Genomic DNA, 25,919 nt, shown 5'->3' on the forward strand with positions numbered 1-25,919 from the left:
GCCGGGTGACTTTTGTCTACACGTTTCCGTGGGCAGGTGCCTAATGTGAACAGTCCTGTGTCCAACACAGCGCTGCCCTGGAGAACCGCGCATAAGGTCTGAGAGCAGTCTGGGGCTTAGAAAATATTGGGTAAAGAAAGTCTGGCTTATGACATTTAACACCTTTCTGGAATGTCTTACTACCCCCCAATCCATAATCCAAATGTCTTGCTCCAAAAACAGCAGCCATCGTCACAAGAGTGACGATCAAGTCTGGCGATCAAGTCAGGAACCCCTGTGGGAGGGGATGGCTTATAGGGTCCACAAGGAGATGGCTGGAAACGGGCTCGCCGGTAAACGCAGGCCTCCTCACTCAGCGCCGCCCTACAGGACAAGGGGTCACGTAGGGACCCGAGAGGTGGCAGGCCGGGGGCCCTCGAGCCTCTTTCACCCTGGGTGCTCCTAAGGAGAGAAGCGGTTGCAGAGAGAGCCCAAGCTTTGCAGACGGTCTTGGATTTGAAACCCTGCCCGGGTAGTTCTGTCCGTGCGACGCCAGTGACACGGTCTCGCTCCCTGAGTCTCAGCGTTCCCGTTACGAGACGGAAGAGGCACCGGCTGCCCCTCGGGGGTGGCAGAGGGCCCAGGAGGTGCTAGCAGGGCACCTGTCGCCAGGTGGGCACTGGGCAGAGAGATCCGGCCAACCCTGCTCCGGGGCCTGAACTCCCTCCCCCCTCCACGTGGCGAATCTGGTGCCCCGCCTTTCTGACCCAGCCAAGTGGATAACCAGGGCATAGCAAAGGTGCCCACAGAACTCCCAGTGCCCTCTCCTGGCCCACGCGGACAGCTACTGTGCTAGTTCACAAAAACGCATCCCAGAAGATCCCAGGAGGCTTCATCTTCATTTCTGATTGTCTTCCATTAGCAGGGGCTCCACACACTCCAGCAGAAAATTGTTTCTGCCCCAGAGCCACTCCACCAAGTAGGTAACGACGTGTAAACAAATATTTAAATGTGTCAGAGAAGCTGATTCTAAAGGAACCGCGCTGTGAGTCCTTGTGGTTTCCCGGAGACTCATAGGCGAGGCCCCTAAACACGCGTTCCGCTCCTCTGTCTGCTTTGGTGAGGCCGCACTTTTGTGCTTGGGGTTCTGTTCAGGTGGGCACGTCTGTCCTACATGGAAGATCGACGGGCCAGCCGGACGCCCTCCTGGAGGCCAGGTGCTGATGAAAAGCTGGCAGCCATTGCCGATAAAGGGCCCGGTCTCACCTCTCTGCTTGAGGGGACCCTCCTGGTTGGCTCCTGTGCCTTAGCGGTCACTTGGAACTTTCTAGAACGTCCCACCTCTTGGGAGCCTGGCAGCCCCTGGCTCCACAGCTGCATGGCTTAGACACAGCTGAGTGGGGCCCTGACCCCCTCTCGCACCCACATTTCCCGTGGCCCCCAGCCGCCAGCTGCGATCCTGCCCAGAAAGAGACAGCTGGCCTCCTGCTGCCCCGTGTCAATACCCAGCTCGCCTCTCCTTCTGCAGCGTGTTCCCAACGGTGGGCAAAGCCCGTGGAGCAGACTGAGCTGCAAGGGAGGCGCTTAACGCCCTGCTCCCGACACTCATTAGCTGCGCAGTGAGTCTGCACATCCCTGGGCTGGTTTCCTCCCGATACGTGATAGAGCTTAATACGTCGCCACTTCCTGCCTCGCCTGCCGCCCCGAGGGAGCCACATCCTCACGGCCTTTCGCTAACTCCCTGCCGGGGGAATCCGCGGCCTTCTGGTCCTCTCCCTGGGCACTGAGGAAAGGAAAGGGTGCCGATGTGAAGAGGACGAGGACGCCCACCGGCTGACTGGCTCCACCTGGGGGTCGGCGTGCCTGGCACAGAGGGCCCCCTGAGCACACGCTGTCTGGCTCATTGCCCTGCAGATACCGGCGGGGAGCCCGGTCAGGTCACAGGCATCATGGAAACAGCGTCCCGGCCAGTCCTGAAGGCACACATCTGTCCTCTGCCTCGGACGCAGAGCCTGAGAAAGCGTGTGATGCGGGCCTGGGGACGGGCTTCCCACTCCGTCACGCGGGCCCCGCCGTGGGGACAACAGATGTACACGAATGAGGACATCGTTGCTGGGAGACCTCTGATGGTCCATTCGGTAGAGCGAGGGCTGCGTTCCATCAAGTGGACAATAGGCCTCCGGACCCCGGTGCACTGGTGTGCCCGGGACCCCCACACTAAAGCTGAGGGGTCCCTGCCTTTTGGCTCCCAGGATGGAGAACTGACAGGAGACCCTTCTAGCTGGAGAGCAAGGAGCTCCCCTCACCTCTAGCCGAACCGAATTTCCCAACCTGCAGGAGACCCTGAACGTGCAGTGTCTGTGCAAAGAGAGAAGGAAATTGAGTTTCAAGCGATTTATTTTTCCTCTCGATTAGGTTTGCATTGAGTGGGGGAGGGGAGGGAGAGACGGAGAGGGGCTGGGTCAGCAGGGGGGCCCGGGACACCCTCTGTGTCTTCAGCTCCGTGTTCTCCCTCTCTGCTCCCCCCGGTGGGGGGGGGAGCCCTGTGACATGCTCGGCAAAATCCACAGGGTGGGACCCTCAGCCGGGCCCCGGGCAGGGCCAGGCCCGCCACCGATGGGAGACTGGTTCAACGGCAGGCACCTGGGCCCCGCCGGGCAGCCAGGGTCCTGCTCTGCCCTGGGATTCAGATTCTCAGGTGGGCTCTGTGCTGGCAGCCGGCGCCACGGGGGAGGCTGGCGTGGGGAAGCAAAAAAGAAAGAAGAGAACATCCTTCCCCCACGGTCAGACCCCACAGTGTTCGGGGAGGAGCAGATTCCCTCTGGGAAGCTTCCTGGTGTGCAGGGCCATGCTGACCACTGGGGTCTCCTTGGAGCTCTGAGCTTATGGCCGTGAGTGCTAACCTGTGTGCCCTTCCCCTGATGTCGGGGCACACAGCTGTGGGAGGTGACGATCCCACTGCACGCTGTGAGCGGGGCCCCAGAATTCTCCCTCAGACCGTGGCTTGCTGTGGGGACAGGAGAGACACCTCCACACCCCCCTTCCCACCACACACGCTGGTGTTGAGTGCGCTTGGAGGAGAACGGTCCCGCACGCACGCGCACAGCAGCAGATATGAACACAACGGCCCGGAAGGCGGGAACAGCCCACACGTCCCTCCGCAGGTAAGTGGATGAACGAAACCCGGTGTATCCTCACGGTGCGATATTACTCGGCACGGAAACAGGAACAAAGCACAGCCTAGATGGGCCTTGGGAACCCGGCTGCGTGAAAGGCCACCACCTATGCTAGGATTCCATTTTTGGGGAATGTCCCAAACCCTTAAATCCACAGGGATGGGTCACAGACTGGTGGCCGGCAGGGGCTGGGGGAGGGGAAAGCTGGGGGTGGCTGCCGCTGGGAATGGGGCACCCTGTCGGGGCGAAGGACAGAGCTACTAAATGCCACTGAAACGTTCACTTGGAAACGACTAACTTTAGGTTTTGTGAATTTCACTTCAATAAACTTTCGAAAAATCGGGTTGAAACAAGGACTACCCTGGAGAGATTAGGGAAATAACATGGGGGTGTAGAGGAGGGGTGGGCCTGTGGCAGCCGCTCTGCCCGCTTCCGGCCCTTCTGCGTGTTTCTGTCTGGCCCTGGGGAGGGACGGGGGACCTGTGTGTTCTTTTGCCTCTGATGGCTTCTCCTCACCCCTGCCCACAGGATTTCAGCAATTGGGGTTTGCATGCACGTGCTGACTACACTCAGTGACATCCCTGTCTTACGGAATCAGGAGGCTCTGCACGCGTCTGCAAACACCTGAGCTTTCTGGGGTGGGTGGGCGTTCTCCGCCGCAGTGAGCTGAGCAACCAGGGCAGGAGGATTTCAGGGCAAGCAGGAGCAAGACGAAGGTAACGACCCTGCGCCCATGGCACCTCACCCCTGCCTGCATCTGGGAGGGGATGGAGGGATGGGTGTGCGCAGGGGCAGCAAGGCCAGAACAGGGAGGAGCTGTATGCTACCGTGACGTCAGCGTCATAGCAAACCTGTTCGGAATGCTCGGCTCGGAACTGGGTCTGGACGCAGCGTCCTCGGATCCCATGTTGCCAGATCACTGGTGTTTCCTGGGGATCTTGAGATTCAGTCTGGTTTCTGTTAAGCCCTGTGCTGCCCCGGGCCGTCCGCCAGGCTAAGCTGCCGAAGGCTGCAGGAGGTGGGGTGGCGCGGACGGAGAGATGGGCTAGGCCCGCAGTGGGAACGTTCGGACACTCCACCGCTGAACACGCGTTCATTCCAAGGCACGTTCAAGTCCTCCCTGCTGGGCCCCGCGAGGCACCAGGGCGAGTGTCTGTGCCGGGACCCCAGACGGATGTGTCCACCCGTCTACTCAAGCTCCCGCCTGCAAGCATCCCACACTCAACACGTCTAAAAGCACGTCCCTGAGCGCCAACCTGCCCCACCTGCCGCTTCTCTGTTTCCCCGTGTGACTTCTGGTGGGGTTGTCTGAGACTTGTGCCTTTCTCTCACACCCCGCACCCGACCCATCAGCGTGTACTCAGGGGTCCACCTTTAAACAGATCTCGAATTCCACCCTTCGTCCCCTCTCCTGGGACCACCGCAGGCCGAGCAAAACCTTCCTTCCCGGTCAGGCTGCTTCTGATCTGGCCCACGACGCACCGCCTACTCGGAACCAGGCAGCAGGCGTAACGGAAGGCATGGCGGGGCAGCCTTTCTGGAAAACCCTCCCCTGACTCCCACCACACTCAACGCAAAGGCAGAGCCCTCAGGAGGCCCTGCCCCATCTGGCCCAGCCCCTCCCTCATTCTGGAGTCCTTGCTGTTCCACCTTTGGGTCGTTGTTCAAATGTCACTGTCTTGGGGAGGCCTGCTCACCTCCTTACTTCCTCTGCCTTCCTCTGCCCCTGCCTTCCTCCCGCCTGGCATATGACTTTCTTCCCTACAGCCTGTCCGCTGTCTGTGCCACGGGAGCTCCTGAACCCTCAGCACCTAGAATGGGGCCTGACAGGTGTTGGAGGCCACTAAGCACTCATGGTGGAGAGGAAAAGATACCCCCAGGACTCCGAAGAGGGCTGATAGAGAAACAGATGCCCGGAAAGCACGGAGAGGCCACGGGGGCAGGAGACACACCCCTGTCTGCCAGTCAAAGAGAGTCCTCCCAGCCCGTCTTCCCCTCTCCAGACCCAACTTCCCAAAAGTGTGGCTCCAGAACCACTGTCCTCCACCCCTCTCCCCCAGAGGCCCTGCAGCCTGGCTTCCGGCCCCCTCCCCATCCTAGTCATGCTGCCGTCCCGAGACTCCCCAGCTGCAAAATGAGACACGCGGGTCTCTGCCCTCACTTACAGCGCCTCCCCCATCGCGGAGCACTCCCTCGTTCCTGAGGCTCTGCGCCTGCGTCTGTCCCCCACCCGCCCTGCAGCCCACGGCTCCTTGCTCCTTTGGCTTTCCCGGGCCTGGCATTCCCTTGGCTGACCTTCCCAGTCTGCGGCTACACGCCCCTGGCGTATTTTATTCGCCCCATGCTTCAGCTCCCCTAATGTATGATGACCCCCAAATCGACGTATCTGACCCTACACCTTCCCTGATCCGAGTTCATCAGAGGAGAACGGAAGAGCCGGTGTGTTCCACACACAAGGAACACCTGACAGAAGGCACGAGCCCTGAGAGAGAAGGAAGCGGCTTGTGCTGGAAACGGAGCCGGCGGGTGTGGGCGCAGTGGAAGCCGCACGGTGATCTGGACAAGCAGCGGGGCGAAGGCGGGGGGCAGGCGGGGGAGGGTGCGGCCCACATGGGAACCAGGTTAAATCAATCCTGGGCAGCTCCTATCGCTTTCCCATCTGGGAGATAACGCAGCCAGGACGTGTAAAGTCTCCAGCCTTGTACCGCCCGTCGTGCGCCCAGAGAAACCCCGTCTGTGGCATAGAAAGGGACTTCTCCCAGCCCCTGTGGTCTCAAGCCCAAACTGATGGCTTTCGGTGTGTGCGGACAGTCATTCCTGAGCCCTTGTTGGCCCGAGGCTTTGTCCCATCAAGGCTGAGAAGCTGACGGCAAGGCATGGAGAGGCGTGTAGAATGTTCTTGAGGACCAGGCCTTGTGTCTCCCATAGAGGTGGCCGGTGAGGCGGGGACCAGTTCTGCTGACCACTGGGCACTGAGACGCAGTGGCCCTGCTGGGCTTCACCAGCTAGTGGGCAAGCTGACCACAGCAGCCCCTGCCTGTGCTCTTGGCCACCCAGAGTTGAGTCCCCCCCTGCCAGAGCACCTGTCTTTTCTGTTCCCTGCCTTCTCCCTTCCCAGGGAAGCGACCGTGACCCCCGGCACAGCTTCCTGGCTCAGGGGAACAGGCCTCCAGGGTCTCCTCTTTTGGACTCATCTTTAAATCTGCCTCCCAGCTCTTAGCCTCTGGTTCAGAGCTTCCCCCAGAAAGTGGTGTATTTTATCTTTATGTGTCAGGATTTATATAAAAAGGGGATAGTTCAACTCTAAATGTAATGAGTTGGAAGGACAGCTCTCTGGTGACTTTCTCTAGTGAACACAGCATCAATAACATTGATTGCTAAAAATAACTAATAACCTTGGTCTGGGGGTGGCCAGGGACCGCTCTAACCCTGCCTCTGCACAGCATGTGAGGGAAGCAGGCTAGTGCCTGTAAGGACAGGTGGGTCCCACACATGCTGGCTGTTGTGGTGCTCATCCTGGACACCGTCAAGGGACAGGTCCCGAGCACAAGCGGCCAGCAAACGGAATCTAAGATTGACGCAAATGACCCTCGCTGAGGGCCTTCTGAGGCCAGGCCCAAGAGAAATAGTTGATGTCTAGGAGTAAGGTTTGCCCAAAAGCGGAGAAGCTAGAGTTTTCGACAAGGTGGATGGACCAGCACGGATTATGTGCACGTCATCTCACTTCCGGAGGCTTCTCCTCTGGGTTTGGTGACGGGTGGATGGAAAGGCTCCACCATACATGCAAAATCGATTTCCCCATGCCCTCAGCTCTGGCCACTGTGCCCTTGACAAGGCTGGCCACCTTCTTCCAGAAACGGCCGGTGCGTCTGGATGGGGATCTATGTTGGGGCGAGGCAGGCTCTTTGGCTGCCGGATCAGCTCAGGGCTTCCTGCGTTTCTGGAGGGATTCACGTGCCTAAGCTCTCCTCAAGCTCCTCCCCCCCTCCGGGGACTGCAGGCGATGAGAAGCCAAGTGTCTGGGAGGTGGTGAGGCCCAGGAGAGTGAAGGACCGTGATGCTATGCCAGCCTGCATGTAAGGAAAGGGGCTCTTAAGCTGGCCCCAAACGAGTGCAAGTTAATAGAGAAGAAATAATGTGTTCTAAATTAATAGCATGAATGTCAGCTCTGATGGCCGGGTAGTAAAGCACACAGTCACTGGAGTTCCTTTGTGAGGCTGTTTTCTGTTTTGTGTGTGCCCTGGGCATAGGGAAAGAGCCGCGGCTCCCTGTACAGTGACACGTTTTGCATTCTGGGACAACTTCATCGGCTGAGTTGGAGTGTGGGAGATAAGAAACTTGCTGTGGGGTTGCATTCGGTTAGCTGGCCCCGCGTGGATTTGTAATCAAATACTGGAGGTATCTGCAGTGCTCTGCCTGGGGTGTGGGAATTTACTGAATTGCCTCGCAAAAGCTCCTGCTCGGGGACGCTCCTCCTCCTCCAGGCAGGAGGAGTGGGGCTGAGGGCACAGCCCAGAGCCCTGTATCGTTGGCACAGCCCCTCGAACCTAATAGCCCCACACTGCATCAGTGACAGGACCTGCAGAGCCTCTATGGCTCACGGCCTGGGCAGGCAGGACCCAACACCGGGCTTTCTCTGAAGTCTCCCTCCTCTGATCTCTGTTCTCAGGGACCCGCAGCAGTGTGGGAGAGTCCCCGGACTCATGGATCACAGTAGGAACCCAGCCCTTTCCCCCTGGCCACTCCCAGAGCCTTTCTGGATGGCCGCATGTGGTTCCTCTGTGTTCAGTAGGAAGAAAGCGGACAGCCTTTGCAGGCTGGCTGGGGGAAATTGGGACAGCGTGTGACTTAGAAAGTCTGATGTGAAAACTTTACCAAAGAGCAATGCCCAGCCCCACTCCTGGGCTGGAGACGTGGCTTGGACCATAGCTAGCTCCCACAACCTAATGAGATATGCTGTAACTTAGAACCCCCACAGCCAGGCACTGGAGCCCCACCACCAAGTTTGGATCCCTCATTCTGAGGCTTGCGTCGGTGACCGATTTTTTGGGGATTGCTCTGTGTTGTTATGAACCCGCCAATAGTCGTGCCAAGGTGCTAAGGGGGGAGGGGTTGTCTAAAAGCTGGAGGAAGCCATGAGTTCCAAGGACACCAGGGCACACACCGGAGGACAGGACCTAAGGAGCTTCTACAGGTGTGACAGAGGGGAGGGAGGGAGATCGGCGCGTACCCTTCACAGAGCCAGAGAGTACTCGTTATGCTCTATTTTGACTGTCCGTGCCCCACTGCACAAAAGCAACAGAGGACGCAGAGGCTGTCACCAGCCCCTGGCACGGCCCCAGCACATAGAAGGTGCTAAAAAAACAGCAGTTGAAGGAAGGAATTAAAACGTTAGTCTGTAATGATAACATATTTATGCTGACACGTAGGCTTGGCACTGTAGACACTCTCTCTCTCTCTCTCTCTCTCTCTCTCTCTCTCTCTCATCACGTACTGCCCCTGTTCGATGCCGCGGAGGGTAACGCTGGGCTGCTCTTGCTGGATAATGAGAGAACAGCAGTATGCCAAATGCTTCGAACAGATCCTTTTGCCTTCTTTCTTCTGCTTGGTCCTGCCACCAGAGACCTCTGACTATACTGTATTCTGATTCCGCCAACGTGAAGCTGCATTTGGGGGCGGGGGAATCACCCGTTCCCTTTCTATTTAGGAAAGTAAGAAGCAAACAGACTTCATTTTGGAATCCGTCCTTTCTTGTGGGAGTTGGAATAAAAGACCATTCCTCCCCGAGGCCTTGCTTTGGCTTTGTGGGGTTTTATATCTACTCCCTCCCCACCCTCCTGACCAAAGGAGGCCTCTGAAGCGCCTGCTTGGCTGGAACATCAGAGATGGAGGTCTCAGAAGCCTCTTCTCTTTTACACGGCTGTTATTATTAATGCCTTACATTTACACTATATTCCACAGTTTTTCAAAGCCACTTAAAGATATTGTCTCATTTGATCCTTCCAACAGTCTTAAGGTTGGCGGGGAAGATCTCATCTCTCTGTTTTACAGGTGAGCAAACTGAGAATGTGGGGAGGTAGTGACCTGTCCAAGGTCACACGGGAGCCAGCAGGAATTTCCCCAGCTTCTTGTCTGCTGCTCTCACCGTGTCGATGTGTCTTTCGTTAATCTGCTGCTTTGGGAGGCGGTGCCAAACAAGTGAAGATCTGCCCTGTGTCAATGGTGTGGTCCCCAAATGAGATGAGACACACAGGAAGGGCTTTCAGGGATTCCCCCTGGTTAGCAGTTCAGTGCCAGCAGATGTTATGGGGTGGGGAAATGAAACAGGGCCGAGAGAGAACCCTCAGCCGGCATGGGGTTGGGTAGACCCTGGGAAGCAATGACACAGACTCACATGTGGTCACCCAACCAGCTACCGGGACAGGTAAATGTTGATACTTCAGGCCACTAGGCTCTCCAACTGTGGCCACATGGCTGCCCTCATACGGTTGGGAACACAGGGCAAACTGAGCCAGCTTTGTACTGGCCTTCAATAAATGGCTGCTTTTTCTTAACAGCTTCTCCGCCTTTGAAACCCCTTGGCAGAGTCCTGGACCAGAGGGCAGTCTCTCAGATTAGATTGGGCACACCTATTATCAAGTCCTAGCACCAAGTATCTGCGCCCTACTGTAGCTGGTGCCTTTGCTTCTCAGGGAAACAGGGAAAGACAGAGGTGCTGTGGGAGGGCATGGGGTTCAGCACCATGGACAGTGGCCGGCAGGTGCCTTGAGCTACCAAACACCTCCCAAGTTCCTGGGAGTTAAAATTTATTAGAAATGGTGACAGGGCCTCTCTGCGCTCCTTGCCTAGAAACACATGGCACTCATCTGTCACCTGGAGACAGCAGCTAGTGCTTGTGTAGGCTCGTGCCACGGCTGATCTGCCTTCATCAAATTCGAAACATGATTGCTTGTCACTTGTTTTAATTCATTTCCCCACCAAACCTGAATTTGAATAACTTCCCAGATTTTCTTCATCAGGAGGAAGAGATTTCTTCCCCGGAGGTGGATATGAAGAGCTCAGTGCCCAGTTCAAACAGCCTGACCTTCTACCGAGACAAAGACGTGCAGAAGCTTTGCTCACAGCCCAGTTCACCTTTCCGATGGTGCCTGGTCCACGTCAGAGGCTCCATGAGAGAGGATGACCACCATGGGGTGTGCTCAGACTTGGGGATCCTCTCAGAGGCTCCGGTTTTATCTGGCACCAGTGGCTAGGGCCAATGAGACGTGCAGGATGCAGATAAATTCTGCCGGGTGTGTGCTCACTAAAATCCACCATGCTAGAAATGCATTTGGAGCAATCCTGCCTGCCCACAGCAGATTTTCCAGATCCTGGCAACTGGAGCATGTTAAGGACGAGATACAGCTGCCAGGTCTGATTTCTTAAATCAATATTCGTTTTGTGGGGAGGGCAGGAGGAAAAAAAATTAATGCATAACCTGGCAACGGGAGGGAGGAAGGGAGGGAAGGAGGGGTGCCTGCTGCCTTGGCCTCTCTGTGCATTTTGGGTGGGAGCCAATTCCTTTCCAGCAAGTGACTTCCAGCTCAGGAAAGGGGGAGGGGCTTCCCACCGGCAGCCCTGGATAAGCACTGCCTGACCCCAAGCTCCAAACTGTGGGGTCTGAGCATGAGCCAGGCAAGGTGCTGACTGAAGGAGCAGAAGTTGTTGGTCTATGTTTTGTGTTATTTCTTTTTCCCTGAGTTTCAGCCGCTCATTCTTGCCACTTCACACTCAGTTTCTTGCCCTGTCGTCTCCTCCCAGACTCCTCATTGCATAATATGCCGAGTGCCTCCCACAGGGACCCGTGGGCCAAGCAGCTGTCGGGGCACAGTTCAGGGGCCGATGTGGCGCCCTGTGTCCTGGCCAAGTGTGCTGGAGAGAGTGTGAAGATGGCCGGCATGTCTACGTGTGGCCTGTGTGACAGCACTTTCTGGGGGTGCCGGGGAGTATGGAGTGCAGGGGCATCTTAGGGAGTGTCCTCTGTCTGTAGCAGGGCGGTGGGAAAGTGCAGCTCTTCCTAAATTAAGACTTCAGGACGTTTTACGTACTAGACAAACCAGTATCATTCCTAGTGCTGATGGCCATCTCCGTTCTTCCCCTTTTCAATTACAGCTTGTGGGGGGCTAGGGTGGGGGGGCAGTCGAGAAGGGGCTGTAGGAGGGCAGAGGCAGACACGAGGCGAATTAGAGAGACTTTTGTTGCACTTAATATCAATTCATTTCGCAGACTGCTGACACAGCCAGATTCCACAGCTCAGAATTTATGGGGGCTCAGTGTGCAGACGTGCGGACTCAGAAAGAAAATACAAAAGAACTTTTAAAAAATGACCAGCTATCAGCAAAAAAAATTTTTTTAAATTTTACCTCCCCCCCCACACACACACCCAACAACAACAAAAAAAGAGCTACCAATGTCACACACACACTCACACACACAATCCGATTTGGATTTTCGTATTGGTTCAGGGCGCTTAATCTCATTATGTAATAATCACATCATTTGCCAGAATCAAGCCGTGTTTCATTACTTTATGGGCAGACTTTATATTAGATACACGTGCAAAAATGATAATGAGAATGTCAGGAAAAGGAATACGCTGAAGAAAGGGTACAGCTCTTGACCTGGAGGACAGTGGTCCTCCCTGCGTCCCTTACCTAGGGGGCTGGGCTCCCAGGAAGGCACCTGACAGAAGAGTCCGTGCCCAGACTGGGTGGTGTTCTTCCACAGCCACCTGCTATGGCCCTCTTCCCCCTCCCTCCTCCTCCCCCCGCCTCTCCCCCCTCCTCCCCCTGCTCCCCTCCTCCGTCTTTCCCTACTTCTCCCCCTCCCCTCCACTCCTCCCTCTCCTGCCCTCCCCCACTGGCTGTGGTTCTTTCCTGATCTTGGCTAGTGGCTCTATTTGTTCATTTTCTTAAAGTGCCCTCTGAGGCCTGCTGCCTTCCTCATCTGGCGCTCCGCAGGACTAGGATCACACCAGAGAGGAATGACGATGGCCCCCAGCAGACCTCTGACACTCTGGACTGCCTCTCAGAGATTTTAGCTGTCACGCTTTCCATAGCCCCTGCGGAATCCAGCCCCCCACGGTCCAGGTGACCTTCAGGTGAAGGCCTGGGAGCTGACCAGTTGGAGATGAAGGAGAACCTCAGGGCCGGGATGGTCCTCCCTTGCACCAGCAGGTGGAACCCTGGGCCATGTGACTTCCTGGGGGCAACCCCATGGTATCAGTGGGACCCTTCCCAATCATCTCCAGCAACTCTGGGGGTCTTTGGGAGCAGGTGGGGCTGTGGCCTCCACGAGGAATGCAGTGATGGCGGATAAACACATGGAGACCGGAAGAGCTGTCACCCGGCACTGTGGCTGCAGAGCAGGGTGGCCACAGGACACGATGGGGTGTCCTTTTCAGGATGTGGGGGGCCAGCCCTGAGTCATGTTTTAGTCACAACAGACATGCCCCGTGCAGAGACTCCAGGGACCACAGAAGCTGACAGGGTACCTCAGTAGCCCTGCCTGCCCCACCCCAACTGCTCCTTAGAAACTGTTCTGAAGTTGAGTAGAAAAGCCCGTTTGTCTGTTCTGCTGTATGGGAATGGTCAAACTGAAAACAAACAAACCCAATGAGCATACGAATTACAAAACAAAGCACGAGCCTGGGAAGATATAACGGGTGTTAGTGCCTCCTTCCGGAAGCTTCTCCCAGTGGAGAGCTCACCACCAGGCAGACACAAAATGCATCTGGGTTAGGGCACTTGACTCAGCAGTGTTACAGCAAACCAACAGTGGAGGGAAGGTGCGGGAGGCATACTAAGGCAGCCTGGGACACTGGAAACGTCTTCTGGGGGCAGGAAGAGAGGCTGAGGATTAGCGTCTCAGGCAGTGCACCACTGAGTGGCACCATACAGCCAAGGAGCCACGGCTACATTCCGCTGGCGGTTTCCTGGGTGCCAAAACTGTGCCAGGGACTGTGAATGTGTGTGTGAGGGGTGGGGAGGGGGGCAAGGGTGAGATTGAACAAATCTCTGCTTCCAGGAGCCCCTGTCCTGCTGGAGAAGACAGGCTGGCACTACTCTGTGGCTGGTGAGCCCAGGGCCAAATGAGGCCCGAACAGCAGGGATGCGAACGGGGGTGTGCCAAGCTGGCTTCACGGAGGTGATGTCCTGGTGGAATATCAGAGGACAAAGAGCTCTGCAGGGAGACAAGGGCTCTCTGCACAAGGGAACAGTGTGGGCAAAGGCACAGAGCACAAGGCAAAGTTTCAGTTGACAGACGGCCTTGAGAAGGTTCTCTCATCACCCGGTCAGCCCTTTGCGGAACCGGGCACACACCGCCGGGCAGATCAGGAGGAATAGAGACTGCCCGTCCTGTCTCTGCCCCACAGTCACGCACCCTGAGTGTGGGCTGTGGGGAACGGGCCGGGGGCTGATGTGGACGGTGGTGGAGGTCTTCTGTGCGGGCGACAACCAACCCCATCAGAGGCCACACGGTGTTGACCTTGATGGCAGGGGAGACAGAAGTAAACAGACTGTCTTGGTGCTGTGGATCGATCAGAGGCGGGGCGGCTGCACTTGAACACCAGCATCCTGCTGATGGCAAGGCTCGCAGGCAGGAGGACAAAGGTCTGGAACTGGAGAGGCTTGTTCAGATTCAGCAGGGTTGAAACTCTCCCCAGCAGCGGATGCAGCTGGACGTGGGGAGACAGGGTGGGCATGGGAAGTGAACTAACGGATAAAAGGCCACGTGCAGGACCGAGGACACAGGAGGACTTGGAGGGGAGCGTCATTCCTAAAGCAAACCCGGGGGACAGGGCCCAGCTCACCCAGGCACGATGCTGGGCAGCTCTGTCACAGGCTGAACTGGGTCCCCCAAATTCACATGTCGAAGCCCTAACCCCCCCAGCACTGTGTGGGATGTGCCTGTATCTGGGAATGGGTCTTTCAAGAAGTGGTTAAGTTAAAATGAGGTCACAAGGGTGGGCCTGCATCCAGTGTGACTGGTGTGTTTATAAGAAGAGATTAGGACACAGACGTGCACAGAGGGATGATCATGTGAAGACACAGAGAGAAGACGGCCGTCTGCGAGCCCCAGAAGAAGGCTCCAGAGAAACCACCCCTGCGGCCTCCCTGACCTTGGACGTCCAGCCTCTGGGACTGTGAGGAAATATGGTGTTGCTGAAGCCGTCCAGGCTGACGCTTGGTGACAGCAGCCCGAGTTCACGAACACAGGCCCTGCCAGCTCAGTGTTCCTCCAGGAGCACCAGGAATCCAGTAGGGATGGGGCAAATCGAAAAGAAAAGCCGGTGACATCACTCCAGAACAGAAGACCCGATCCTGCTAAAAGGCAGCTCTGATTTCTAACAAAAATATCCCTCCTTTCTTAAAAGTGAGATAAAAACTTTTACACCTTCGGGGCGGGGTGGGGGTGGGGGATCCCGAAAGAGGGGAGAATCCACATGTGGGTAAAATGGGCCTAAAACATGAATAACGGGAGCAATCCACCAGATGCTCGGTCAGTGCCCCGGGTCAGCGCCCCGCGTCTCCGCCAGAACCGGTGAAGGAAGCACTTTGGGCGAAAGCTACATTGTTGTTGTGACGCCGCTGTCACTGATCTGCCTGTTGTGACCGACTCCTCGAGGTGTCTTAGTCTCCAGGCCCGCGTTTCAGGCTCGGAAGGAAACACCAGAAACCCCCTGTGACTCAGCGCCAGGGAGCTTGGTGACTGAAGTGGGGACTGATCTTGCTTTGTGTTTCCAGAAGAGATTAATGGGTCTCAGGAGAGAACGGCCTGACATTTCAGCGTTTCCTTCCCAGAAAGTCCCACCTTTGTGGCCGCACAGCATTTACAGGCAGAATCCCACACAGGGGACTCAGGGTTGTCAGGATGAAACACGGCCCCCGATTCCAGCATTTACTTGGGGAAGACAAGCCTCTCTTCTCTGCTGCCCTGGGCTCCAGACACCCTGTGGGCCTCTGGACCACCCCTTCCTCGTCCCGCCCACCCCCCAGGCTGAGCACTCAGGCCCCAGGGAGCGACCCTGGGAGTCAGGCCAGGAGACACCTCCTTCAGAGGGGAGCCTGGGGGAGCCCCCAGGGGCTCTGTGGGTCCCTGCTCACCCATCCCCCACTATCTCAAGACAAGGCTGTAGCAGCATGTGTACCCCGCTCAGTCATTCTGGACCTCTGCCTCTCTGCATCGTCTGTCGGGACGTGGAAGCTAGCTGGGTGGGCAGTTAATAGGAGGCGAAGTCTCCCGGGTGCCACGGGCCCACGAGCCTCATCCAAAGTCAGCGGGAGAATCGCCTCCCACTGGGCATATTTATTTTCCAGACAGAGAGCTGCAAAGATGTGCCCCGAACAGACTGACACAGGGGCTCCCTGACGGGGTTTCAGTCCTGCAGTCTCAAGGCCTGTCTTCTGCAGGTGGGTGGGTGGCGGGGATGTGAGGCGGGGAACAGGAGAGCCTCCCAGGTAAGTGAGTTTCCAAATCCGTTCGGTTTCCATCATGTCAAGACAGATGAATAAAAAGGCACACCTACATACAGCAGCGTGGCTCATGGCACCAAGAGGCAGGAGCCACCTGGCGTCCATGATGGAGGGCGGGCGAACACGAGGCGGGTCCATCCGTAAGTATCACTGGGCCATCAACAGCAAGGAATTCCTGACACCCGCCACAGCATGGAGGCAGCCGGAGGACATGATGCTGAGTGACGTCAGCCAGATACAGAAGGACAAGCACCGTAGGGTTCTACATGTGTGAGGTCCCTGGGGTCTCAAATCCAGAGACAGACAGCAGGACGGTGGGCGCCGGGGGAGTGGGAGGGAGAGTTAGAGTCTAATGGGGACAGAGTTTCAGTTTTATAAGATGGAAAGAGTTCCAACACGGTTAGGACGCTAAACTGTGTTCTGTGTATTTTACCATGATTAAAAATAAAATTTCAAGAGGCATACGTACACGGAGCTCTCACCACACGCTGGGCACTGTCCCAGCTCCTTCACATACAATTAATATTTCCTCCATCCTGTTGAGAGCCTTTCGAGAAGAATGTTATTGTCCCGATTTACAGATAAGGAGCTCAGATGTTACAGGTTAAGTAACTGCCTGAGATCGCTAATAAGACACAGGGCCAGGGTTCAAACCATCAGGTACCCCATAAATACGTCCTGAAAGAATGAGTGAATGAATGAATGATGTCCAATCCCAGACTCCATACATCGTTGAAGTTGCCCAGCTTTTCTCAAGTTGTTGGTTTTAGGGGAGGGAGGGGGAGGGCTGGTGGTAGGTAGGGCACTTTTCAAAACAAAGTAACTAAACATTAATAAAAATACACCTGAGTGGGGGGGTGCCTGGGGGGCTCAGTCGGTTAAGCATCTGACTTTGGCTCAGGTCATGATCTCACTGCTCGTGAGTTCGAGCCCCGCGTCGGATTCTGTGTCTCCCTCTCTTTCTCTGCCCCTCCCCCAATTGCACTCTCTCTCTCTCTCACAAATAAGCGTTAAAAGAAAAATTTTTTTTTAAATACACCTGAGTGAGGGGTCTTTTCAGGGTGATGAGAATGTCTGGGAGCCAGACAGGGGAGGTGGCTGTACATCGTGGCTGTGCCAAGTGCCACTGAATTGTTCACTTTAGCTGGTAATCTTACGTCCTATGAATTTCAAGTCAGTAAGTTATTTTAAAAATATAGACATTAAGTGGGTGCGTGTGTATATATATATATATTTATATTTATGTTTATGTTTATATACACGATTAAATATAAACGCAAGTATAATTTAGGTATTCTGAAATTGAACACAAATATACCAGAAATGTGTTTACGGACTGTTGGGTGTACGGTCATATGAACACGCACTAATGCTTTGCCCGTGGGCACCGTTCTCCCGTGGGTGGGCCTTTGCTCTTCTGTGGGTGCAGACGGCTTATCAGGGAAAAGACGCGTTTAGGGGAACTTACAGCCCCGCTTCCCAGATGGCAACACCACCATACGCGCCCCCCCGTGGACGCTGGCTTGCAGGCTGGGATGTGGGGTTTTCAGATCTGGTTTTACTCAAAGTCCCCTGAAGTCTCTACTCCTCTGAGATGTCTCTGTCTCGTTAAATAATAAGTCACACGGCCTGGGGGCCCTGACCTGCCTCACCTCATGAATGCTGACTTCCCTTTATCTTTTAGAGAGAGATGACAGTTTATTCCCCGGGAACGGTTGCCAGGGGCAGACCACCTGATAACGATGTGATTAACGATGAATTAAATTATCATCACCTTTCAGCCCATCACGGGACAGGCTTCCAGACGTGGTGTGTGTACGCATGCAGGCACGCATGTGTGTATGTGCGTGCGTGGGTGCGGGTGTGCGCGTGCTGGTTTGTGCACACGCCCACGCGCGCTCTGCGGACCCGGGAAAGGCCTTCATGAAGGAAGGGGTGGGAGCGTGAGGCCACGGGGGCCACCCTCCACGCAGCTGGATGTGGACCGGGATCCCACACACGGGGGCACGTCTGGATGCCCCGGGGGAGCCCATTCATCAAAGAAGCTCTTGGAGGATATGTCTGCAGACTCCTTTGGAATGTGAATAATCGTCTCCTGATTCCTATTTGGGAAATTAATCTTCTGGTTTCTTGAGGTGTGCCAGAGAATTCTGGAAGCGGGGTCAGAGGCTAATGCCTGTCAGAGTAGTCGGAAGCATACCTGGGGGGTTGGGTAAGTGAAGGATGACACCTCTGTGTAATGCAGCAGTGTGCATGCATTAAAAGCGAGGTGACAATCCACCTAGAAGTACGCTCCTGAAGATGCTGTTAGGCTGAAACAGCCAGAAGAAACCCGGGTTACCAAACAACGGACAGACTGTGATCCCATTTCTGTAATTTCTGGCAGTCGGATTATACGTTCGCTTTCTCGTCCGTACTTTTCTACGGCGAACATGCCTTGTTTATGTACTAACGAAAAGGTACCATGAGCTCATTTTTATTTAAAAAGAAAAGCATCGATCCTAAGGACGGCCTTGAGACCCCCCCTAGCCCCAGAAGAGGAAGACAAACCAAAGAGCCGCCCTTCCGGATTCATCTCTGCGATTGCCCTTCCCCGAAGGTGCCGCTGGCACCTGAGGTCTGGAATCATGTTGTGGGGGCAGGAGCTCGGTCCACCCGTCCCTGTCTGTGGGAGAAGCAAAGCCCTCAGCTCTTTCCTTTGGCTCCTCTGTCACGCCCTCTCCCAGGACAGGTCACGCCCGCACCGCTTGGACACTTTGCACTTAGGAAGCCAGGGGCCAGCCTGATGACGGCACCGAAGGTACATACCTCCACCTGCCCGGCCCCGACAGGCAGGTCAGGCGGACCAGGGGCATGAGACCACTGATCCCTGGAAGAGTCACCTTCAGTGCAATGACAGCTGAAACAGGGACACCACCCCTCGAGGGTCCTGAGGAGGATGCGGGAGAACAGCCTTCACTACCAGCTGCGAGCCTTGGGGGAAGCCCTGGGCCTCTCAGAGCCCAGTCTCCTGCTTGGCCCAAAAAGGAAGGAGCTGGACAAGATGGTCCCCGGGGCCCTCCCGGCTCGGACGTCCCATGGCATTCTAAGGGTGTGACATAATGTGACACAGTATGACTTACTACTTTGACACCAACAGGGCCAGAGCATCACCTTCTTCCTATTTTCCTTATATTTCAGGTTAGGGAGGAATTTTTAAGACAGAAAGTCTGCTTGGAGCCCCCGCCCCCCCCCCCACCCCATCTCATGCACACGTGTGCACACAGGCAAATACCGCAGCTCGACCTCACGAAGGCGTCCAGTGTAGACTCTGAACCAAGGACACAGGCAAGCCCCAGTGATGACACCCTCACTCAGCCTCCTGGGGCCCGGGGCGCCCGGCCCAGAGGCCCCACTCTCTGTTCTGCACGAACCTCTTGCCCAAGGAGGTGAGTTGGCCACGGCTGCTTCAAGGTGGTCCACGGGCAAACCACTTCTGTGCTTCACACACTGAGCAAGGGTCAGAAGCCCCAGAAGGTGTGAATTCCAGTCGCAGCCCCTCCTTTCCTGCCCCCCGGGGCCTCATCTGCAGTGGGGATGTGTGAGGGGCTCAACCACAGCAGTGGATGTCAACACCCTGCGGACTTGGGGGCCTCTTGTTGGAGCAAGGGGCCATCCCCTCCCCACCGGAGTCCTTCCTGTGGACCAGCGCGTCCCAGAGAGCAAGGAGCCTTGCTGTGGTGTCCACCACTGGCTGGACCACCGACGTGCTCCGGTCTTCATTCATTATCTTCCCTTTCCACCTGCCCCAAGTCCCCCCAAAGCAGAAACGGACAAGAGGCCCTAAAAACGTCCACCGAATGACCCGAGATGCCAGAGACGCTGAGCTGTCGCGACAGGGTTCGCTCTCGGGTTCCGCGAACACGTACGTTCCCAGTGCCCCCAAGTCCTAACGAAAGGCACAGTCCTGTCCCCCTGTCCGCCTGCCTCAGACAGAACGCAATGAAAGCGGGCTCAGTGGCCGCCCCTCCAGCCTGCCCTGCACTGAGCAGAGGGAAGAAGCGTTTGGAAAATCTGCCCCGTCAGCTCCTTCCGCCTCTTCCCTGGCCGGTCTCTCCCTCCCACTCAGCCAGTGTGTGGGCCAGGGAGGCGGCAGGGCGGGCGTGCGGCTCTGAGCTAAATAAACTCCTGAAAGGGCAGGGAGCCTCCACTGGGCCGTTTTTCAGACTCGAATTCCACCGAGTGCAACTTAAAAAGGCCTTTCCACCTGTTCAGCCTGAAATCCCTCTCTGCCCTGGGCAAACAGCTGCCCTCCAAGGAGGAGACGTGACCGGCAGGTGTGAGCCCAGCTGGCCATCCAGCTGTCAGGTGGACCCCGGCGTCCGGCCCAGGCAGCGGCAGGAGGCTGCCCGTCCCCAGGTGGGAGCCTTGGCTGCCGCCAAGGAGCGGGGTGGCAGTGACCTCCCACCCGCAGGAGGACGAATCCTAGGAGTGTCTCCTAAGTACCAGGCTGAGAATGAACAAGACAGGGACAGAACCATTCCCTGGCCCGAGGGCACTCCGCAGTGTCAGATGAGGACTCCCTCGCCCAGGGGCAGCCTGTGCGTCTGTGCAGAGTGCCGGCCGCAGACACTTTGAAATTCGGCTGGGAGCTGACCCTGGGCACATCTGTCTTTAGGGAGCTTCCCCGTCCCCTCTCTGCTCTGTTCCCTGGGATGCCACTCTGTTTTCACAGGTGTTTCCAACTCAGGCTAAACTATCCTTGCTGCAGACCCGGGGAGTGGGGGAGAAGGCGAGGAGAGACTCGTCTTGTTCAGTGACCACCCCAAGGGCCACTCCCCCCTTCTCTTCCATGCTGTAGGTGCACAAGGTCACCAGCGAAAACCAACAGAGAAATGGTAGCGGTGGGAAGGGGGAGGCAGGAGAGCCAAGATGCACCCCCATCTCCTTAGCCACCAGATGCACCCAGGTCACATCTGAACCCCTACCTCCGCCCCACCTGGGTGGCGGCCTTGCCCACCTGTGCCTCAACCATCCCAGCTCCCTGGAAACCCAGAGCACTGCTCCAACGCCGGTCCTCACACCTGCCAACCAGGCATCGGACCACTGGTCGGAGGAGGAGAGGCTGGGTAAAGGGAACCTTGGGCCCCTCTGGGCCCCATCAGCCACCAGTCTTGGAGAGTCTGGGCGAGAGTTTGGCCCCAGGCCCTCTTAAGGGAGTTTTCTTTTATATTTATTAACCCACTTTCTCTCTTGGCACTCGGAGCAGCGAGGAAGCCTCAGCCAAGGCTATTAATAGGTGGAGGCCATCCCTGGGGAGGAGAGTGAGCTCATACCTATGGCACAGGTGCCAAGCATAATAAAGGTTTCTGAGTCTGTCTAAATATAGGCTGCGGCCACGTTGGGGAGCAGAGGGCAGGCCTCGGGGAGCTGAGCACAGTCTTCCCTGTCGCCCCCCACCCCTGCTCCCTGGGCAGAGCTTCTCGAAACCTGTGCCAGCGCCCGGCCCTGCCGGGAAAAGACCCTGGCTGTCACACGGTGCCCCCACTCCAGGTCAGACCTGGTGGGAGACGCCAAGGAAGGGATTTGCAAAATGGCATGCAATATAAATGACTCCTGTAAACAGAGAGTTTAATAAAAAGGCAGTGAGGGAATTTATGGGCAACCCAAGGATGATTAAAATTATTTATCTACTTACCTCCCTTGCTGGCTGATCAGTCTATTAATTATCTATTATGCACTCGCTGATTTGCATTTTAGTAACGGGACTGAGTAAGGGCAGGTAGGAAACACAGAAGGGTTCAGGAACCAAGCGGCGGGGGGAGGGGCGGACCCTCCTCTCTACCAACCACGGCTCCCCCAGCTGACGCCACGTTGACACATTGCCGAAGTGCCACGCTGCCGCCCACAGAGACAGCCACTCCCAGCCCCTGGGCCCCCGAGAAGCCCCGATCCAGGAACCTGGATCCAGGAACCAGCTCCGGGTGGAGCAGAAAATTCGACGTGAGGGGATGCGCACCTGTTTGCCGACGGAGAGCTCCTGGGACAGGTTCCCAGCCGAGGGGGTCTGCAGACCAGCTCAAGGGAAATGCTGGCAGAATCTTCCTCTGGCCGTTCTGACTTAACGCTGCATTTAGAAAAGAAAACACGAGAACAAAACCATTTTCAATCTCTGAATATCTGGAGTGCATCAGACACACGCTCTCCCGCGCTCTTGATTAAAAATATCACAGGACAGAGTGTCATGGGAACGGCATCGTTTCAACGCTGCAACCAAGGAGCATCGGGCTGGGAGAAGTTATAACAAAGCGTCCCTGCTCGCCACCTCGAGGCTCCCAGCCACTCACAGCCCTAATGCTCTCTTGCAGTGAGACGCACAATTATCAGACAGGCTCTGGGACCCGTGGGGAAGGGGGCCCACAGCCCATGGGGTCTGGCTGTAAGGTACAGACCTTGCAGTTTATCTAGACCTTCACCCTCGCTCATCAAAACCTGCTGGCTCACCACAACCAGCCAATTCCTTGAAACAAATCTCTTTTCTTTATCTATCTATCTATCTATCTATCTATCTATCTATCTATCTACATCATGTATATCGTATAGGTATAGGTAGATATAGATATAGGTGTACATGATATAGATATAGATATAGATAAGATAAGTAGATTGATAGAAAGATGGATGGAGGGGGGAAGGGAGAGATGAATAAATGGACGGATGGATGGATGGACAGACAGATGGCTGGATGGACGGACAGATGGATGGGTGGATGGATGGACAGACAGGTGGCTGGCTGGCTGGATGCATGGATGGATGGACAGACGGACGGACAGACGGATGCATGGATGGATGGGTGGACAGACGGATGGGTGGATGGATGGACAGATGGATGGCTGGATGGATAGATGAATGGATGGACGGACAGATGGATGGCTGGATGGATAGATGAATGGACGGACGGACAGACGGATGGACGGACGGACAGACGGATAGACGGACAGATGGATGGCTGGCTGGCTGGCTGCATGGATGGACGGACAGACGGACGGACGGATGGATGGATGGATGGATGGATGGATGGCTGGATAGACAGATGGATTGGTGGATGGATGGACGGACAGATGGATGGCTGGATGGATAGATGGATGGATGGACGGACAGACAGATGGACGGACGGATGGATGGACAGACGGATGGGTGGATGGATGGATGGCTGGACGGACAGATGGATGGCTGGATGGCTGCATGGACGGACAGATGGATGGGTGGATGGATGGATGGATGGATGGACAGATAGATAAACAGCTCCCATTGGTCCTGTTTCTCGGGAGAACCACAGCTGATTCAACGGCTCTGGGGTCTTTCCAGCTTGCACTTCCAGAGGAGTTGGGCCCCTCGATGGCGTGGAAAGGGCAGAGGAGGCAGCAAGGGGCCAGCCATCCCTTGGGGGCAAGGAATGCAGGGTCACGAGCCCAGGAACGCACTGACCCTGAGTCTCTTGTGAGCTGATGTCCCAGCCCCGGCACCAGCTTCCTCTTGAGTCTCACAATCTGCCCCCCCCCCGGCCCCCTGCCAGAGCGGGGCTCCCTGGCATTTGCAGGACAGTTGTCTCCACGCCCTGTCCGCTGTGCCCCACCCAGTGCTGCCCCCCTCCCCCCCAGCAGTGCTTCTCAGTCCCGATGATGTATCAATAACCACAAAGCAAAATGCCACAGTTACCAGCACCACTGTACTGTGACGAATTGCTTTCGGAATCGATTGGTAGGGTCGTGTGTGTGCAGCGAGGTGGGGCCGCGTCCCAGAAGCTGAAGCAGCCCCTGGGAATTAGGCACACCAGGAAAAGTCCCAGGAGACAGAGAAGGAGGGAGAACGCAAGGGAGACAGGAACAGAGGTGATCTTTAAGAAGAGGGACTGGGGATTCTCAGTGACACAGAGAACAAGCATCTTGAGTCTAGGCTGGGCGGAGAAGACACCACAGGGCATGGCCTGAGGACCTCTGATGGGGACAGGGCGCAGCGGGCAGAGGGTGGACAGCCAGACCCACCTGGAGGGTGGATGGCAGCTGGCTCTTGGGTGACAGGACCCTTCTCGGGATGGGGGCATGCCACCCGTCCCAAGTAGCATGTCAGGCTCAGGCCAGCAAACCCTCCTGCTCATGAACTTGAGATTTTATTGGGTTAACAAACTGCGTGGTTGCCGTGGTCCAGTCCTCCTCGAGCCCGAGCACACACTCCTCCCTGGGGAGGAGGCAGCAGGAGAGACAGGACCGGGGGCTTAGGGCAATGAGGGCACCCGGAACCTTCTTATGGCTATGTGACCCTTCCAGTAACTCTACAGGGAAACAACCACACACTGGCCTGGACCTGAGCCCAGGGAATCTGGCATGAGACGCCTTGTGATGGCACCCTGTCCTGGCTCTTGCTACGGTGGGCCTCTGGGTGACTGGGTTTCCCCATCTGCACTATGAGCTCCCTCACAGCTAAGACCCTTATGCACAGCCCTGGGAAACCCTCCAAAGCCCACTGGGGCAGGCTCATGGAAGAGGGTAGGGTGGGCAGCTCCAGGGGCCGATTCAGCAGCGCCAGAGAGGGGACGGGGGGCCCTGCACTTCCAAAGCACGAGTTTGGGGACAGAGCAACGGCGAGGTGGTGCACGGGCTGCCACGCATCACTCGCTCACTTTGTCTTCACGTCCTGGGCCCGTTCACCTCTCTCTTCCTGGCTGGGGTCCTCGCCCCAGACGCCCTGGGTATGGGAGGAGCAGAGAGGCCTGGCCTGGCTTGGGAGGGTCCAGCAACACCTTCGGGGCAGGGAGGGCATGGCCGGCCTCTCTTTGCCCCTGGAGATGCCACGTGGAGTGTGGATTTGGCCTGAGTGTGGCTGCCTGTATGCTTACACCACTGGCCGGGTGCCTGTGCCTCCTGTGGGAAATCCCTGGGGGCCTGTGGCTGCAGCACCTCCCCCAGGTCTCCAGCCCTGCAGACGCCCCCAGCTCAGGGGACGCCCCTGCCCGTTCTCCCATCTCCAGCAACAGAGGGCTCTGATGGCCAGAGAGCCTCCGAGGGCAGCAAAGGCTCAGGCCCTGAACACAGCTGCTCAGCCTGTCACCATGGAGGCCGCGGGTCAGGGTCGCTCGTGAAGTGGGGTCCAGGCAGTGGGGGCCCAAACGCTGGTGAACGGTTTTCTTTCTCCCTCCCTCCTTCCCTCCTCTCTTTCTCTCTCTTTTTTACAAGTATATGGGTTTCGCTTCTTGCCCTAAACCTCTCCAAGATACAGACTGCTCAAGTCCAGCTCGCCGACACACGGAGGAAAGACGGACGGGCACTGGGGACTCAGACGCGGCAAGGTGCTGTCTTTCAGTGCCTGAGTGGACACGCGCAGACACACTGGCAATCCCAGGGCCGCTGAGGACAGCACGGCAGCACAGGTAGGTCCAGACACGTCGGAGAGCTGGGACCAGGGCCCGGAACTTTCTGAGACCCAGCCACTCACTGCCCAGGTGCACACACATCTCCTGGACACATGGAGACAGGCTCCGGGCCCCGCTGGGTGGCGCTGCCCCCAGTGGAGTGCTGACAACCAAGTATCCATCAAGGAAAGGGCAGATAAAGACAGAGTGGCCGATTCCTAAGGCAGGTGTCCACACAGCAGGTAAAGGGAATGGGTCGGAAACACCAACGTCCGCGGGAAGGAGCCATGAAAACACCATGCGGAATGAGTGCAGCAGTTTCCAGAAGGATGTCATGTATGTGCACTTTAAAAAGACATAGAAAACATTATATTTAGTGTTCACGGTCATGTGTGTGTAAATGTTTTCTCCAAAGGACAAAAATAGCGGACACTGAATCTATTCCTGGGTGCGAGTGTTTGGGGGGCACGGGGTGAGGCTGGGAGCGGGCAGAGGGGATCGAACCTGTCTACACTGCTTCCTTTATTTTTATTTTTTTAATTTACTTTTTTAACTCAAGTTAGTTAACATACAGTGTAGTATTGGTCTCAGGAGTAGAATCCAGTCACTTACAAACAACACCCAGTGCTCATCCCAACAGGTGCCCTCCTTAATGCCCATCCCCCTTTTAACCCCTCCCCCCACCCAACTCCCCTCCAGCAGCCCTCAGTTTGTTCTCTGTATTTAAGAGTCTCTTACGGTGTGCCTCCCTCTCTGTCTTTATCTTATTTTAAAAGACGATGTAGGGGTGCCTGCGTGGCTCAGTCTGTTAAGCGTCAGACTCTTGATTTCGGCTCAGGTCGTGATTTCATGGTTCATGGG

General features: G+C 56.4%; 1 protein-coding gene across 5 annotated transcripts in view; it reads right to left on the reverse strand.

Annotated features, from left to right (window-relative positions):
* Nucleotides 1-25,919, reverse strand: part of RBFOX3 (RNA binding fox-1 homolog 3) — a 419,860-nt gene that overhangs the window by 160,261 nt on the left and 233,680 nt on the right. For all 5 annotated transcript variants that reach the window (XM_032591117.1, XM_032591119.1, XM_032591116.1 and 2 more), the window contains exon 3: nt 21,669-21,776. The gene's annotated coding sequence lies outside the window, so the exon portion shown is untranslated. The remainder of the gene's footprint in view (nt 1-21,668; nt 21,777-25,919) is intronic.

This window comes from Lynx canadensis, chromosome E1 (assembly GCF_007474595.2).
Source record: "Lynx canadensis isolate LIC74 chromosome E1, mLynCan4.pri.v2, whole genome shotgun sequence".
Lineage (NCBI taxonomy): Eukaryota > Metazoa > Chordata > Mammalia > Carnivora > Felidae > Lynx > Lynx canadensis.